This window comes from Protopterus annectens, chromosome 4.part0 (genome assembly GCF_019279795.1).
Source record: "Protopterus annectens isolate FY-2018-M chromosome 4.part0, PAN1.0, whole genome shotgun sequence".
NCBI lineage: Eukaryota > Metazoa > Chordata > Ceratodontiformes > Protopteridae > Protopterus > Protopterus annectens.
The window spans coordinates 972017412-972032656 of NC_056733.1; positions in this window are offsets into that span (position 1 = coordinate 972017412).

Consider the following 15245-nt stretch of genomic DNA (forward strand, 5'->3'; position numbering starts at 1 on the left):
ACACTATATCCCACCAAAAACTACTAACTGAACCTACACTGCTAAATCTATCTTATCCAACCGTAACCTGGTTCCACAGTTACATTACTGATCGTCGGCAAGTAGTGAAGTGGCTAAACTCTCTTTCTTCCCTACTACCTGTCTCTGTGGGTGTCCTCGGACCACTGCTCTAATCTGTATTTAGAAATAAACTATGTACTGCTACTAACAAAGCTACCATCATCCAACATGCAGATGATATCTCTCTCATTTGTTCAACCCCATCCCTCTCCATACTCCTTGAAAAAACACAAAGATCCTCTCTAGAAATTGAAAAATATCTCTCATACCACCAACTAATACTTCACCCAAACAAAAACAAAACTAATAGTCTTTATGAAAAGCATGCCACAAAGTAACCAACCTTCCTTCACCATCTAATCTTCTGACAAAACTAGAATAGAACCCGTTGAACACACAATACTGCTTGGTGTAACAATTCATAACTCACTTAAATTAGATAAACATCTAGCTAACCATTAAAAAGTCCACATCAAACCAGGGTCACTCAACAGAGCTAAACCATTTCTCACCATTCTACTGGACATGCCTTAGCCAGGTCACATCTCCTAGCGCACTACTATACGCCTCACCCATCCTTACTAACCTTAGAAAATCAGACTTAACCAAACTGGAGTTCTGCTACAATAAAATAGCCAGATTTGGTCTTACTATTCCCAGTAGATATCACCACTGCAGAACATTATGGGAAATTAACTGGATTGGACTACATAACCTACTCAACATAAACTAACTAGCCATTGATCACTCCATTATATTTCAACCTAATAATTGCCCAGCACTCCTAAACTTAGTACATCTATGCAGCAACACTCGAGCTTTAAGATTCTCTGAGAAATTACAAATTTAAACTAGTTCTCCAAGACCACCTCAGCAAAAACTAGCTCTGCTTCTGTACTTAACCTGGTTAACCTGATATCCCCTCTCTCCATACCCTTGTAGCATTGCACTGAACTCCTGTCAACCTCTATCATTAAATCCATCAAGGATTTCTTGCCTGCCTTCTTACTATAGTATAAATGCTTCCAAGTTTTCTTCCCCACCTGGATCGTAAGATCTAGTAATCCATGCTGTCATTTTTTTCTCCACAGACTAGTAGCAACTTACCAAACAGTTCTTCTAATTTCCTAAATTCTACCTCTAGTTCTGCTTATGTCATAACTTATGAATAGCATATCTAATCGTGTACATAGTATATTGTACATCTCCAATCTGTAATTATTGGAAATTTTCATATTATTGTCCTATTTTATTTGTAAATGTATTTACTGACATTTTGTAATCTTTTATATGTTTTGTTTGTAGAGCTTTTCTCCCTGGGCCTCTACTGAAAATGTGCCTCTGGCCCAGTTGGACACTTCTGGTAAAGAAATGTAAAATAAAATAAATAATAAATAAATGAAAGCAACTTTAAAGTGTTACACACTAGAAGCTCTCCTCATGCTGGGGGATGCAGACATCTGACTGTTGCTGTCATAGACTTGGTTTAAAGCCACAGAAAGTACTCTGGCAATGTAAAGCACTGTGCCTTTTACACATTTAGACCAACAGCAGCACAAACTGGCTAAAGGTGGAGGCATCTTGAGCTACATTAGCAACAAATAAAATTTCAGGCAGTTCATTCATGTCCACGTCTCCATAGACAAGGTTCCGTACCATTTCTTGGCCAGCTACAGGTTGCCCTCTATGACCCACAAAGCTCAAAACTCTTGCCTAGAACTACTACAGTTGCACAATGTCGCTCGTCTTGTCTCAATATAATAGACAAGTCTTTGTGGGTTTTGTTCAAGCAGCTTTATTATGTACAAGCACATTATGATTATAACTATTAACTTCAACTTAGATAACTTATATACAAACTAACTTCATTCGTTCTCACATGCTTAGTCTGTGGCTGTACTTTCAAAATGGCACTCGGTACAACATGTGCCCACTGTTTATGTGTGTGCATTCATCACTAGCTGTGCTTCTTAAAGACACAGACACTGTGCACTACATCCTCCCTCCTTTTTTGAAAATATGATACAGAGGATGTCAATTAACAAGTAAGTGGTAGAAGTAGCTTTTGTCATGCATTATACAAAACTATGTATGTATATACAGTTATGTCCAAGTCGCCATGTTTCTCACATCCGATCTGGATGTGCGATCAAATCATGTGATGTAAAACTGGGATTCAGGCTTAGCAACTGGACTCATTTCTTTAGATCATTCAACCTTTGGAGTGTCGGAAACATTCTTAGGACTGGAATCAGATAGTACGACGTTCTGGAACAGGAACAATGTCTGAGTGATTCTGCAACTCAGAATCTATATGCTGCAGTAACAAGGAGGTGCCTGTGATTCCTCCTGTACTCCACACCTTCAGAATCTACAAGGTAGGACCTTGGCTCATTACAAACACCTATTATCTGTCCAATCCAGTCAAAACCTTTCACCATTTGCATTTTCACTGTCTCTCCTTCTTTCAACGGACAAACAAATCTGCTCGATTTGTCATAACTGGACTTCTGGATAGAATGCTTCTTGAACAATTGGGCTCTGATGGTTCTGTTGTTTTTAGCTTTAGGCCTCAATAAACTGGAACTAATAGGCAATGTTGTTATGGTTTGTCTGGATAGAAGTGTCTGAGCAGGTGAGCCAATTACACCATCATGGGATATGTTTCTGAGATTAAGTAAATTCAAAAAGACATCGGTATTGTCACACTTTGACATTTCAAGTAATTATTTTGCACCCTGCACTGCACGTTCAGCTAGTCCATTTAACTGTGGATATTCTGGACTACTAGTGACATGTACAGAGTCCTATTCTTTTGCAAATTTCTGAAATAACTGACTAGTAAATTGAGTACCATCGTCAGAAATAACTGTGTGTGGACTATCATTTATTATTTATTTATTTATTTATTTATTTCACATTTGTTAACTCGGTTAGTCCGACTGAGTTTGCAAACAAACCCATTTTCAGTGGAGACCTGAGGGGAAAAGCCTCAGCAAACATAAGTAAAAATAATAAGTTGAATATACAAAAAATATGTCCTAGGACATATATTTTGTATATTCAACTTGTTATTCAGTCATTATATGCATCCTTATTGTATTTACTTGTTTGACCACTAGAGGTGATCATACAATAGAATAAGTAAAAATAAAGTGACAATATACAAATATTAAATAATAATCAAAATACAAAATAATTGTAAAAAAAGAAAGGGTTATTAACTATTTGCATTGCATTGATAGTAAGCAACCCATTTTCAGTGGAGACCCAAGGGGGAAGATCCCCAGCAAACATAAGCAAAGATAAACATACAGGACAAAAACTATTAAAAACAACACTGCAAATATGAAATTAATCATAAAGAGAAAAATAAAAGAAAAAATTATGAACATTAAGGGTTGCACTGATAGTAGTGGCTACAATTTATTACGCATAAGAGTAATATCATGGACTGAGAAATGACATTTCAACTTGGTAATAACAGTAGTGGATATTAGATTCGGTAGTAGGTCAATCTCAAACCAGTTCAAATAAGACTCTGCCAATACTAAATAATGCTGATTGTTCCACTCGAATATGTCAGTGGCAACTGTTGACCAATGAAGTTCAGGAACTTAACTTAGCTGAAGTGGTTCTCTTTGTAAATGTGGTTTAGTACTATTGCATACCGAACAAGAAGAAAGTACTTTATCGATGTCTTTCTCTAGTGAAGGCCAAAATATTAATTCTCTCTCCCTTCTTTTGGTAGATTTGGAACCTGGGGGACACAATGCAAAATCTGGATATATTCATGTTATAAGGAAGCAAGAACAACAACTTTAGGACCTTTGAAAATAATACCATCTTCTACCAACATCTCATCTCTGTAGGAAAATAAGTTTGTACTTCAGGCAGTGCACTACACTGCTTTGATCGCCATCCAACTTTAATGCAGTGGTCAAGCTTTTGCAAAATTGGATCAGTCTTTGTATGATCTCTCAGCTCATCAAGTCTTATGGTAGAAAAATTATGCACTGCCATTATGTCAAAGTCAAAATTCTCTGTGTCAAGCTGTTCCAATACATTTCGGGGTGATCTGGATAAGGTATCAGCTAGATAAACAACTTTGCATTTTGTACAGACCATTTTGAAGTTGTACTTTTGCAATTTGAGCATCATTCTTTGTAATATTGCTGGAGTGGAATGCATAGGCGTTTTTTACAATAGTAACTACATGATGGTGATCAGTTTCAATCTGAATAGCTCGACTATAGATGTAATCATGAGACTTTGAAAATGCAACTAATACTGCCAAAAGTTCTTTCTTAATTTGAGCATACTGCATTTCAGTTTCTAGTGTTCTAGATGCATCGGCTACTGGTCTGCCTTCCTGAAGAATAACAGTGCCAAGACCAAATTTTAAAGCATCACAGGAAAGAGTGACTGGTTTATTGATATCATAGTATCTTAATGTAGGTGGGGTATCAATTTTCTGCTTAAGGTCTTCAAATGCCTTCTGGTGCTATTCCAACCAAGACCATGTAACACTTTTGCACGTTAGCTCTCTTAAAGGTGGTGACAACTCAACGAAGTCTGGTATAAACTTGCCTAGATAGTTGACCATGCCTAGAAAACATTGCAGAGCTTGAATATTCTCTGGTGCTGACATCTCAAAAAATAGCTGCTTGCTTAGATGGGTCTGGTTTTAAGTCAGTGCTGGTAAATAAATGACCTGCATATGTAACTTCTGGTAGTCTGAATTTACACTTCAGAGGATTGAGCTTTATGTTCACTTCATGTGCTCTGTTTCAAACTCTCTTAAGGATTCTGTCATGCTCTGCTGCACCATTGCCTCCAACTAATAAATCATCTACTACTATGTCACAAGAATAACCTGAAAAAATGGCTCCATTTCAAGCTGGAAGACTTCACTTGCAGAATTTATTCCAAATGGCATCTTTAGGAATCTATATCTTTCCAACGAGGTACCAAAAGTGGTCAGTAATGAGGATATGCGATCAAGCATCACTTGCCAAGATGAACTTTTTGCATCTAAGACAGAAAAAACAGTGGCATTCGGTATTACGGCTGTAACCCCTTCAGCTATACTCATTGGATGATGTGGTCTCTTTAACACTTTGTTCAAATCTCTTTTGTCAGTACATATTCTGATTTCATCTGAGCCCTTCTTGTAGGCTGCTAGCAGACCTCTCAACCATCCTGAATAACTCAGTTTATACCGAGTTTTAGGGTCCCAATAATGGGGTGCCAAATTCCTGAGTGGCACCCCATTATTTCTGATTTTTGGGATCTATTTTTTAAATTTTCCCACTTTCGGAGGTGACGTCATCCCATGCGCGATGAAGTCAGCTCCATCAGCATGCTGCGCGTCTGTTTGAATAGGACTGTCAGTGCTGTTTGATTTACTTTCCTAAGCTACCACGCGTCTATCGCAGGAAGATTTACTTCTGCTATCGGGCAGAACATAGGAGGAAGATTACTTTACTGTCTGCCATCAGGCAGAACACAGGAGGAATATTACTTTACTTTCTGCCATTGGGCAGAACACAGGAGGAAGATTACTTTACTTTCTACCATTCGGGCAGAACACAGGATTACTTAAGTCTGCCATGCAGAGGCTGTCGTCAGACTTGTCTTCTGGAAGTCAGCGATAAGGTAGGGTGTGTGTGTGTGTGTGTGTGTGTGTGTGTGTGTGTGTGTGTGTGTGTGTGTGTGTGTGTGTGTGTGTGTGTGTGTGTGTGTGTGTGTGTGTGTGTGTGTGTGTGTAGATAGCGCAGGCAACTGAAGCTGGTGGGAGATGGCAGCCATGTGTGTGGTCATTCATAGTGGTATCAGTTTATACCCTATCTGCTCCAGATCTTGAAGATTATTTTAATTTAAAAATACTAGTGGATTTAGACTGCACTTCTGTACCACAGTCCCAGGGTATGTATACCCTCTACCTCCTGCCATGACATTAAACTATAGACATGAGCAGCGTTTCCTCAGCAGAATCAGTGGATGTCATGTTCTCATAGGTAACAGGTACGGTAGAACATTCTGAAAACTCATTGCCTGCTACTTGCATAGCTTGTATTCAATTGACTTTTCAGCTTTGAAGTAGCACAGGGTAGACGGTAACATACTTTGTGCCCCAAATGTCCTACAAGAGGCAGGTCAGATATTATTCTTGGGGTATCATTGGCAGGTGATGGAAGTTCTTCACAATGTTATCCTGAATGTTTTCGAATTCCATGATAAGTGTATTTATGTTGTTTACTGTCTTTTGTCGCCTCACAGTAAGACGCTGTCCGGTTCGATTCTCAGCTAGAGTGTCTTCTGCGTGGAGACATGTCTGAATGGGCGTACCTTCGTTGAAGGTTGTGCATCAGGGCTGGCAACTCAGCATGTAAAAATCAACTACCAATCATTAGCGGACCGGAGTTCCACTGTGGCGACCCCTAACCGGGAAAAGCCGAAAGACACAACAACACAACTGTCTTTTGATACTGTGAATGGTGATAGCATTTTGCTATATTTTTGAACACTGTAAAATATTTTCATAAAAATTATTTATTTTGTTTTTTGAAAACAGTAAATAGTTCTACTTATTCGCCTTTAGAAGTTGATAATTATCACAATCCACTGTCCTGCATCAGCTGCTGAGTACAGCAATCATTCTGTGTAACAGTCACTCCTCAAAAAGACATGCAGTTCTCTGTATACCAGCATGTGTAATAAGTTATCAAACTATAGATAAATATGAGGACAATATTATGCAGCTTATCTGATTTATATACACTCATTCAAACAACTTCATTAAATGAAAAAATGGAAGTTGAATTAAAGGTTTGTAAAAATATTGTTCAATGATCTCCTGATATTTCTACATTAAAGAACACTAAATTTAAATTTGGACTGCAGGTGATTATCATGGCACTCGGGGAAAAAAAAACCTAATATTACATTTATGTTGCTGAAATCTAAAGCAAAAACAATGGTTAGAATTGCCCTGAGGTACATTTCTAGTGCTGCAAATGATATCATCACTGGAAAAATAGCATGTGTGGTTGCTAACTGCATGCATTGTTTAAATATAGTACCCTTCTCCTATATTTCCAGTGGGAAGATGCCATTTAATTTGAAAAAAAAGTGTGTGTGTCTGTGTGTGTGTCTGTGTGTGTGAAAATGCCCCCAACGGAATACATCCAGTGGCTAGAGGTACTCAGGCTCAACCCTGTACCTTGGGTACAGGTAAAAAGAGCCTAAAGTCCCTAGCCACCATCACTTTTGAATTTATGCCTCACATTTATGTTATGTTCCTCATTAAATCTCTGGTTTTCAGGAGTGGTAAAGCAAAACCTTTTATTCTAGCAATTTTCTAGGTTTATAAGATCCGTATTTGAAATGTGTCCTTATTTTGGGGCTGTATTCCCCCATTATTGGCTTTGTTTTATATTTTTGTGCTAAGAGGTTGAGAGCTATGGTGAGAAGTGAGAAATGAATTCACTAAATGATAACCATTTAAGTTTGTCTTCCTGTCTTTCAGGCAACTGCTGATTTAGCTTAGTGGTATGTTACTATGACTGGAGTGTGTGGGGTTTGGAGTACAAGACTTAGCAGTGAAATGCATGGTGGTAACAAAACATTTTATGTAAGCAACTTTCCAAAATTATAAAAGCAATGTTTAAAATGTGTCCCTGTTTTTTGGCCTTTTGCCCCCCCCAATTGAAAATAAGTGCAAGAAGCTGTGTAACATTTATATATATATAATATTTTGTGTACAGTTAGACTGTTATCACGGAGGTGCTCTGAATAGGGCAGTTTTCTCATTGGTTCGTGCATTTTTGTTTCATTGCCAACTGGAAAAATGTTTAAACAATAAATTTAAAATGCACTCTAACTTAAGTTTAACAAGTGTGCTGTATTATACAAGGAATATAATTTAATAAAGTCAGGAAGGCGTATCAAAGAACGCATGTATGTTTCTTGTTTTCTGTGCAAGGGGTCTCTGATTTGAAAACAGCCCAAAGGTAATCTTTATCCACCACTGGCCAGATACATTTTCTTTGTATGTGGTGTGGGTTTCAATACTGCTTCAAAGCAGATACGTTTTATTGTCAAGTCTATTTTCATTGTTAGACAATATTGCTTTGTTTAGCAGATATCTATTAGTGTTTGCGCATTGTGCTGTAAAATGTAAAAAACTAAAATCCAAATAATCATTGTAGAAGTAAAGCAGTATGCACACATTAGTGTTTATGGTAAATGGGGTGAACTAGCCAGGTAATGGGACATTGGAATGGCTGCAGTGGGACTCTGGTGCTATATTTTGTTTCTGTTCTTCAATTTGTGTTTCAAAGTTTGTATCCCACAATTCCATTGGATTGGGTGGGGTTGTTTAATTATGTATGCAAATTTTATGTTAATCAGCGTACAGATTTGTACCTATTTTTCATGGCTCTTGTCCAGATTTTTGATGTTTCCAGGTTGAGAGGTATGGCTGCTATCATAGACAACACCTATTCAGTTTGTTCATTAACTGGACAAACTGCACCCTGCTGCACCATTTTATCCAGCTGAGCTTTGACTTTATCCTGCATAGCTATTGGAACATTTCTTGCTGGTATGACTACTGGACTGACCTCTGGGTCTAACTTCATAGAATACACAACTGGAAGTTTGCTCAACTTGTCATCAAAAACATTGGCATATTCTGAGAAGAGTGGCTTCAGAAAAATTGGAACTAGGATATGCGCTTATACGATGAACTTCTTTGGTAAAAGAAAGCAGATTCATTCTCAAACTGTCTCTGAGACCCAATAATGACTGCACAGGTTTTTGAACTACATATAATAACAAGTTGTAACAGTTCCTCTCCAGATAACATGAACGTACTACTGAGCCATCGGTCTGAATTTCTTCACCTCCATAAGCGACAAGTTTCGCACTACTAGCCACACTGAGTTGCTCATTAGTTCTCACCTTAGCAAATGTGTCTGTTGATATAACATTACACTTTGGACCAGTGTCTACTTTGAGCTTGGTGGATTTACCATTGATCTGGACAGTACAAAATGCTTTGTTCTTCGCCAATAAATTCACTGTGTCAACCCTTTCACCAATTACTGATACACCATCTACATAGAAAGTAGACTGCTGCAATTCTACTTGATAAGTTTTCTTTTTTGATTGACCTCTCTTTGTAACCATGTGTGGTTTACTTGATTTGCAAAAACTTTTCAAAATGGTTCCATTTTTTACACTTGTATTGCTGACCAAATGTTAAGAATTTTTCTTGTTTAGACACATGATTTGCACCAGAATTGTGACAGTTAACAATAAAGCTAGATTTGGGTTTTGCTAACTCGTGCTTGTACTGCACTGAACATTTTGCTGACTCATCCTTGTTCTGTACAGAACGTGCTCCTTTATTAGAACTTGCTGGAAAACTACATGGTTTCCCTGGTGAACCAGCAGGGGCTGTGGCTGCCATGCGATTAGGCCTGCTTCTCTTTGCCACGTGTTGCATGCTATCTACATTTGCTCTAGAGCCTGCCAAACCAAGCTCTTTTGCAAGCGTACATGTGTGCCTTTCTGTAACTTCATGGATTTGACAAATCTCAGTGGCTTTACTCAACATTAAATCACTGTCACAAAGCAAAATCTTTCTCACAGCAGCACTATTAACACCACACACAAGCGTGTGCTTTATTACCTCATCTTTTAAGTCACCAAATTGACACATTTTAGCCTTGTTTCTCAGGTCAGTAATATAAGCTGCAAATGTTTCCCCTGGTTTCTGATTTCTTGTGTAGCGCACATGCCTTTCTAATGTAATATTTGTCTGGGGTTGCACATTTCCCTGAATTTGCATTTCCGATACTCGGGGTCTTCCTTGACTCAGCCTGTACAATAATATTTACTGTATTTTCCCATTGCTTAGCCTGTTTTAACCAATAAATAAATAAATAAATAAATAAAACCCCAAAATACTGTCTTGTTAGCTCATTTCATGCCTTTTCTGACTAGTATAGTCCAGATCCCAGGCTTTGCTGGTTTCAGGACTTCAGTTTCTGTATTCAGAGCTATTCCAGGCCTTGCTGTGGTAGAGGGAGGTCCTACTGCTTATCAGTGAGAGTAGTAAGCATTGTACACCCCATCTAATGCCAGAGGAGTGGTTTTCAGCTCTGAAAGTGTAATTTTATTGGCCATGTGGGGCTGATTTCTATCCCCTTCAACTTTCTAGCTTAAAAATGCATGATTGCGCGTTTGAGCTCGTTTTAGATCAGCAGACCCTGTTTGGGCGTCCTGCAGACTACTACAGCACCAGAAACGAGAGAGAGAGAGACTTTATGTGCTAACTGCAAGTACTTTTGGCTTAAACTTCCTGTTTTTTGCTGTTTTTGATAGTTTTTGTTAACTGCACTTCTCAAGAAAGCTTTAAAAATAGACTAGCTACTTATTCTACTGTTATTTCTGCCTTTCAATTGGTTTTCAGTTTGTACACTTGCCTTGCTTAATTTCTAAAGTGTAAATTGCTAGTTTTGGAAAGTTTTAAATTGCATTTACTGTTTATGGATACACACTCAAGTGCAATAGCCTTTTCTGTGCTTATTTACTGTATTTTTCCATTGCTTAGCCTGTTTTAACAAAAAAAAAAAAGCAAAAAAAAAAAAACAAAACAAATTCTATCTTGTTTGCTCATTTCCTGCCTTTTCTAACTAGTATAGTCCAGATTCCAGGCTTTGCTGGTTTCAGGGCTTCAGTTTTTGTATTCGAAGCAATCCAGGCCTTGTGGTAGAGGGAGGTCCTATTGCTTACTAGTGAGAGTAGTAAACATTGTACCGCCTATCTAACTCTAGAGGAGTGGTTTCCAGCTCTGAAAGTTTAATTTTATTAGCCATTTTGGGCTGATTTCTATCCCTTTCAACTTTCTGGCTTAAAAAAAGCATGTTTGCATGATTTTACGCATTGTGCAGCACTGCGAGGCTAAGGTTAAACTATTACCAGCACCAGAAAGTCTGCTCTTCAAATTTTCCCTTAGAACTAGCTGATTTCTCAGTAGTAGCATTAAAATCTGAATCCCTGTGACTAGCACTTGATCTATAACCTGCAGGAAAGCACTAGGAAGCCTTAAACTGATAAAGGCACTCAACTCCCCTTGTGTATAAGGAGAAAGTAATCGTAGGCACTAAACAGCCTATAATTGCAAAGTACCTTGCCAAGGTAAGGGAAAACAGCTCTTGTACTCTACAAAAGAAACATCGAACCAGGCATTTCCAAGGGTCAGCTTCCAGTGATTTCTCCTGTCCACCTGGTGAACCTGGGCATACTGGGGCAATGCAGCAATTGCCTCATGTACACAGACAACCCTCTCCTCCTACCACCAAACACTACAACCTGCAAGAGATGCACTTACATAGCCAAACAAGAAACAAAGCTCTCTCCAGCCAAGATTGTGCTAGAAAGTCAAGAGGAGAAGGTTAACACCTGCATTATACCTCATGCAACACATAGACCTTCAAAACCCACATCACCAACACCCACACATAGAAACACAAAACCCACATATGTGGAGGCCCTTAACATTAATCTGCCCAAGCAACAAGGACCTCCGAAGCTGATATGCAAACAAACACCAGTCACAACCAAAGTAACACATAGATCAAAACACCAGTGTGCCACCCAACAACAGCCCCTAAGGCAAGACAACATACCCAGCACCTTAGTCATAGGTGACTCCACAGTCAGGCACACTGATTTCCCACTCACCAGGCTGACAAGGAGAAAATTACCGTCAGCTGCCTGTCAGGATCCAGGATCCGCCACATAACACATGCACTCAAGTCACTCCACAAGTACACATATGACAAATATGACTTGGTAATTGTCCATGTTGATGTGAATAACTTGAGACATACCTCCCTGGACTACATGAAAAGAGACATGGAAGAGTTCTCAGATCATGTGGCCCAGGCAGTTATGACCCTAGCCCTGAGTAGCATCCTGCTTTCACCTAGAATGATACCACTGTATAAAGACAAAATGTTTGACTTCAACAATTGGCTAAGTTTCTGGTGTCATTCAAAGGGGATCCAGTATCTGTCTGTCTGGGATGACATGATTGACAAACCACAATGCTTTGCCAGAGATGGTCGGCACCTGTCACAGCTGGGATTCAGGTTACTGGCTCGGTTCTTGCCACCCCCATAGTGGCTTTTTTAGGCAAGGCCCAAATGACAAAACTATCACCGTAACAGATAAAAACACACAAAATCTGAAGGTTTTTCTACTCAATGCTAGACATCAAAACCTCAAAATGCACTCTCTTGAGGCACTCCTAAAAATGGAGAACATCGACATCTGTGCAGTTACCAAGACCTGGTTCAAGGCTCCAGAGAGCACCCCCTGCAATACCAGGTTACAACTCTTACCACACCTTTCGGCCACCAAACCAGGACTGAAACACTAAAGGTGGTGGAGTGTCCATATTCACCAAGGATATTCACACCTCCAGGCTAGTTGCCCAACACAATGCATCTGAAATATTACAGGTGCAACTAACATTAGGTAAGACTGCAATCCAAATTGTAGCTTGCTACAGATTCCTCACCATGCTCCAAGAGTCTCACAACACCTTTGTAAACATACTGGAAAATATTAAGATACAACTTAACACCCTAATACTGGGTGATTTCAACTACCCTGCCACTAACTGGGAAAACTACTCGGGTACCAACACCTTTGCCCAACGGTTCTTGGAATTCATAAATTCCAACACCCTGGATCAACTAATCCATAGTTGCACCTGGGGCTGAAATATCCTTGACCTGGTCATTACCAACATGGGAGATCAATGGTCCACACCAGTGGTCACCCCCTTGTTGGTCAGGTCTGACCATAAACTAATCACCCTTGATGTCCACATCCCACCCCCCACCTCCAGTTGGGAAGCATCCATAAAAAAACTCCTCCAAAACCAACTTCATGCTACTCAAGTCAGAAGTGACTAACGTCACGACGCCCATGCAGATGGGAACTGAAAGTTCAACTGATGAATCCTACACTAAGGCAGTGTATGAGCATATCCACTCATGCCATTCCAAATAGAACCAAGATGCTCTCCTCAAAAAAAGAAGCCAATCTGGTGGTCCCCTGCCATTAACAAGTTGCACAACAGAACAAAGAAACTGTTACAAAAAAAGGAAAATCCCAGGATACAAAAAAAACCCTTATCAGCCTCAGTAAGAAGCTGAGATCCCTCATAAAATCCTCCAAAGCTAGTTATAAAAATAAAATTGCCAAAGATTCTAAGGACAAACACAAGGCATATAGTTATATCAGAATGGCACTAAATATACTGATACCAAGAATATTGCCAATATCCTAGCAGAGCGATTCGGTGCCAATTTCAAACTCCTTTCACCCCCTAAAGGGCCCATCTCAATACCAAAAGATTGTCAAATGGCGGTAATCACGGCCACTGAGGTAAAAATGCACTCTCCAAAGCTAAGAATACAGCATCCATGGGACGAGACAACATCCTAGGCTGTATACTACATGAACTACAAAATGAACTGGTACCTCACCTAAGTGTCATGTTTAATCATAGCCTCACCTCAGGCTTCATGCCCACTGAGTGGCGCACAGCTACTGTTATCCCACTCCACAAGGGGGGGCACCTTGGACCCCAGGAACTATCATCCCATCAGCCTAATGAGCCTAATCTACAAAGCTATGGAACGTATTATCACGGAACTTATAAACAAAGACATTGGCATCCTTCAAACTCTGGACCCCACCCAGTTTGGTTTCATGAAAGGCTGATCTTGTCTCCTCATCCTGATTGACTTCTTTGAATCAGTCTCCAGAGCTGTGGATGAGGGTAAGACGGTCCACACAGCCTATCTTGACCTCGCCAATTCTTTTGACACCATCCACCACTATGGAATCATAGATAAACTTACTAAGCTGGGCATTAATCACTACGTCACTCGATAGGTCAAAAACTAGCTTACTGACAGAACCCACACAGTAAAAGTAGCCAACTCCAAATCTAGCTCCAGACAAGTGACAAGTGGAGTACCTCAGGGTTCAGTCCTGGGACCGCTCTTGTTTGGCATCTACTTCTCCAAAGTACAGGCCAACACCAGGGCACTCTGGCTGACAAAGTTCACAGATGATTTCAAACTGGGAGCCATTATCGAATCCCCAAATGATGTGGATATCCTACAAAAGGGCCTTACAGAGACAGATGCTTGGTGCCAGAACCATGGGCTCAAGCTCAATGCTAAGAAATGTATAGTCATCCCCTTTGGGAAAAACTATGTACCCATGAATTACCACATAAGTGGCAGTACATTAAACACTGAAAGTGTGATAGGGGACTTAGGGACACAGGTGGACATTGGTCTTACCTTCGATAACCACATTGCCACAACAGTCAGAAAATCCTTCTATGTGGCACATCTCATTACTAAGGGCTTTCCATCCAGGAAAAAAAAGGTCATTGTCCCACTGTACTCATCCCTCATTAGACCCATTAAAGATTACAACACCCCATTTGGTATGTACCTCACAAGACATCTGCAACAGTTGGAAAGGCCGCAGAAATACCTCACTAAAAGAATCACAGGCCTAAAGCAGATGCCCTTTGCTGACCACCTTAAAAAACTCCAGCTGTACTCTGTCGCATATCGTCTACTCAGAGGCGATCTCTGCTTAATATACAAGGCCATGTCAAACCCAGAGCTGTTGGACATGCTACACTTAAAGAAATCCCAATCCTTCAGAGCCACATACTCCAGGGATCTAAACATGGTCATCACAATGAACAAAACATGCTGGAGGAATATATTCCTGTCCCAGAGACTCCCCATTCTCTGGAATAGACTTCCCATACATGTCAAGCAGAGTGCCTCTTTGGCCGTCTTCAAAAGGAACCTTGATGACTAGATGGGAGATAGGAAATTCACCTCAGGGATCATGTCAGTCACCCTGCTAGACAGGGGACCAGGAAAGTAAAAGTCCTGGGAAAAAATAGCCAGGGAAATGTTATGTCTAGGCTTGTATAGGCCCTAGGGCTGATAGCCTAGTACAAACCTATGAACCCATGAACCTATGATGATTTTCACCTTCTCCCTCATATACTGCTGGTACATACACAAATGAACACTGTCTTTCTATGGATTGGCTTCTGA